Genomic DNA, 4,371 nt, shown 5'->3' with positions numbered 1-4,371 from the left:
TCAAGAAATCTGATCAATTTTATCCCAGTCTTTTTGTGTACCACTTCGAATGTATGAGATTTATTTTTCTATTTGAAAAAAAAAAATAAACAGTCTGAAAGCATTAAAATTGGTAGATTTTAGTAATTTTACAGTGAATTCAATCCCTATGACACAGTATCATTAAAAAAATTTAAGGATGGGTAATGCAAATTACTATATGCTTATTGATAACGCTCACACATTTCTGTCTGGACACTCTTTAGTCCATCTGCTGACTCCTAAATGTCTGTTTCCCTTGAGACAAGCTGTCTACATACTCCAAATTTTAAACGCTTTGATGTGGATTTTGGGTGGATTGAGGGCTACTGTTAACCCACAGATTCACAAACTGAGACTGGTTTATTCCATAAGCGATAGAGATTCAAATGGTATTTTTTAAATGCAAGAATAACATGGCTTAACGTGTCCGTATCTGGTGCAATGCAGTCCCTGTACATATAATATGCTGCAGCTCTAATAAAAATGGTTGAAAAATCTTTACTGAAAAGAGAACAATATACTCTATTATAGTTCTATAAATATGTTTGCTTCCAGACGTTTTGCATCTTTGTTTTTTCCTCAAAACTTTAATAGTCTATATTAATTTCTTGCAATTACATGTTGATGCCTTTTGTTCCAAGGGTAAGTACTGTGTTGCTTTAAGTGGTTCTTGGCAGGCAATTTTACACACAGCACATTCTCCTTGTAGCCATATTCCTATATTTTTCTCTTGTAATTGTAATTCCCTATTTTAGAACAATTAATTTAGAATTTATTAATTGTTTAATAGCAAAGTATTTTTCTATACAGATTAATACAATAGCCTCTATATTATATAAGCAAAAAGATATGCAGAAAGGTTTACATTACATATAAACATATATACTGCTATCGGTAAATAAAACATTTTTGTGATTAAATTAAAAAGTAGTACAGTTTCAGGCTTATAAAGTAAATATTGTTTAAACTGAAAACATTCAATATTTTGCTTACAATATATTTTTAGGGGTAATTTAAAATGTGTAGCTTTAAGGAAAAAAATGTTTCACAGATTTATAGTGGGTAAGCAGCTGTTTCCACATTGTTAGGGCACAGAAGTTCCAATTGCCACATTAATCAAAGTATTGAGACTACAAAATCCATTTCATTTAATCTCATTATTGAATAAACAGCTCTGTAGTGATGCCTATTTGTACTTGTTTCTCTAATAAAAATGCAACTGTAGCTCTCAACACAAATTAGTTTTAATTATTTAAATGATACGAATTTGTCAAACATAAATAATCTAACACCTGGTTTGCCTCCTCGTTTTCTGAAAAAAATGTGTTTCATGAAAACTAGTAGAGGATGATAATGGGGAATAACAAAGGTAGGTCTATGTATTTATTCCAATTCTATTAACTTTAAAAAAGGACAACTGTGAGTTGATTACTGTCTAAGAGGGTGGAAAAGTAATCTGTCGTACTGCTATGCAAGGACACAGCAGAATACAGCAAAGCAGAAGGATGTCTCACATACACTGGTTCTGTGCAGCTCACTTGTCCTATGCTCCTGTCTGAGAACTGGTGACAATGATTTACAGTTTAGCAATCCTTCTTCTGAACACAAGGATCACGTTACCAAGCGATAAGTGCTGTAGGTTTTAAGACACTTAATCAAGATGCCAAAATCTGCCAAAACAGTCACCAATTTATGTGAAACAAACTTTCTCAGGCAAAAGAAAAGGCTGGATTTCCCTGTTTTGACTTTGTTTTAGTAACTTCATTTCAGGAGGCCTTCCTGACCTTAGAAGAGGAGTACCCTAAGTGTCAGAAGGGTATAATATCGTATGTAAGCCAATTGGTAGCTAAGTCTGAAAATTGAGATCCATCTATTTTCACCACAGGATAGTATAATTATGTTTGCTGTTTCTGTCTCATGCTACATTTTGTTTTAAAATATTTGGTATTTAAAATTCTGGATATCCTAACGGACTACCCTGACATCATTTACCATTTGGTTGAGGGAATATATAATCCAGTTGTGGTTGTTGGTTGTGGCCTCATATGGCACTTCAAGCAGTGATAATTTGTATGACTTTCTGTATATTAAACAATTCTTTAATATTGATTCTGTTGTGGTGTATTAACTGTTATCCTTTCTTGGTAAAGAAAGTGTACTAAGCAGATAGTTACTGTCTTAAATCAACAAGGCAATTTCAGAGTCACATGAAGCTGTTGAAACCTACCACTCAGTAGTTTGTCTGCCAGATTAATCATCTTTATTGTTCCTTCTGGAGATGTGTCTCTTCCTTTGTGCAAAATATTTCCAGCAGGCAGGCTTATAGTGAGAACTTACGACACTCCCAGGGTATGATTACGTGACCGTCACCGTTATTACTGTGCCCTACATGTTAGTAACATGGTTCAGGGCTTCAGAACTAGTTTTTTTAAATGCAAGTTGCAGATTTCTTTCTTAAGCATTTTATATTTCATAGTGCATTTTCTCTCAAAATGTTCTTACAATTATTTTGTGTTAGTAGTCCCTTCTCAGTGCTTTTAATTTAAAATTCCTGTACTCAATTTTTGCTTATCACCTTGGGTTTTTAAACCATTTGCAGTATCTAATTTTTGTTAAATAATCAGTAAATGTGCTACAGGAAAGTACTGTGAGACTACTGAGTTAGTTTTGATGTCATTGGAATTCAATTAAATGTCAGTAGTAAAAATAAAATCAAAGAACTACGCTATGCAACTACTCAACAAGAATGAGAACTGTATTTAGTTCTTTTTATTTTTATAATAATTTTATAAATTTATAATCTGAAACTATATGAACTAAGAAAAAGCATGCACAAAGGAGGATGTTTTCAAAGCTTTTATACATCAGAGGACATAAGCTTGTAAACTAGATACATAAAATAAGTAAAATGACATTATTAACTTTGCTGATGTTGCATCCAATGCTGCAAAGTTGCTCAAGAAATCTTCATGATACTGAAGATATTATGATGATAAAAATATTTTTAAGCAAAAATATCAGGATAATCAGATTTTGTATTTATATCTTTGAAACAATTGAAGTATCTCAGTTTTTCAATATATCTCCCTAAATAAATGGAGATATATTGAAAAACTGAGATACTTCATATCTCAGTTGCTACTTATTATGAGCTCTTAGCAAAGTGTGTTTGTGGGGGGAGGGGGAGAGAATTCACACTAACATTTTTACTTAAATGTATTGATAAAAATAAATTATCACTTTGAAATCTTCTAAAAGCCTACTTGGCAATGTGTCACATTCCAGGCTTTTTGAAATGTTATAATAGCCTTACCTGGCAGCAGCTATTCTTGCCACAATACATTATTCCTCTCTCTATACCTAGAGGATGTAGCACACATCATTGAAACATTTCAGTTTCTGCTGTGCATGCTAATTTTAAATTCGGATTGGAGCTTTGAGAATTTTGAGCTTGAAAATATAAAATGTAAACAGAAGAGGGCCATAGTTGAGAACCACTTTTTGCATGGCAGTTGATGGATGCATCAGTGATATTGTTGCTAGCCTTCCTCTCTGTTTATATGAACACTTTAATTGTACACATTGTAATCCAATAGAGCTCAAAGTTCCAAATAATTGCGTCCAATTTGTATATAATGATTTAATTTGCAATTTTCTTTCCTTTGAGTTAAAAGAGTTGGTGTCCTGTGATATTGTCTTCATACTTTATGTTACCACACAAACCCATGTAAGCATGAGCAGTTGCAGACTGTGACATGTAGGGAAGATTGAAGAAGCAGTAACAGTGTGATTTTACAAAAGTCACAGGACTCCAATAGTATATCATACAGATAGGTTTAAAAAAAAGAAGAAGATATTTTACTTTTGATTATAATGCTTCAAAGAACAAGTGTATTTTCACTGAATTCTCAGTCATACCCTGCCAATAAACTCAAACCTCACAGAAATTTATTCTGGTTTTAAAAACAAGTGTTTTCAAATGCCTTGTTATAATCAATTTTCTCTCTAAAATTCAGTCCATTTTTCCTCCCAATCAAATGACATCACTTGCTGTACAGTGAAAAAAAGGGGAAATTTTGAAATAAAGGCTTTTCCTAATCAGACTGTATTACTTACTGGGAGCCAATTTGATTGCATGTGACTAATGCATTAATTTTATCATTATTGTAGGTCATCAAGAGAAGTAATGGAGTGTCATCACTAAGTATAATTTTAAGTGAGAAATTGGATTTTTTTTTTGCTCCCAGCATCAGTGGGCATAGTAGAATTCCTGGCATCCATGGGTTTCTGTGTCTACTCTTTTGCTGTATGCATTTGTCTACATTATGTGGAAGGAAAAGTCCTGATGAA

General features: G+C 32.8%; 1 protein-coding gene across 5 annotated transcripts in view; it reads left to right on the top strand.

Moving 5' to 3' along the window:
• Positions 1-2,130, top strand: part of NOVA1 (NOVA alternative splicing regulator 1) — a 145,009-nt gene extending 142,879 nt beyond the window's left edge. For all 5 annotated transcript variants that reach the window (XM_059849837.1, XM_059849841.1, XM_059849840.1 and 2 more), the window contains one exon: positions 1-2,130. This exon is cut by the window's left edge and continues 4,636 nt beyond it. The gene's annotated coding sequence lies outside the window, so the exon portion shown is untranslated.
• The last annotated feature ends 2,241 nt before the right edge of the window (positions 2,131-4,371 follow it).

This window comes from Haemorhous mexicanus, chromosome 6 (assembly GCF_027477595.1).
Source record: "Haemorhous mexicanus isolate bHaeMex1 chromosome 6, bHaeMex1.pri, whole genome shotgun sequence".
NCBI lineage: Eukaryota > Metazoa > Chordata > Aves > Passeriformes > Fringillidae > Haemorhous > Haemorhous mexicanus.
Note: the sequence above shows the minus strand (reverse complement) of the source record. Positions and strands in the feature narration are given on the sequence as shown.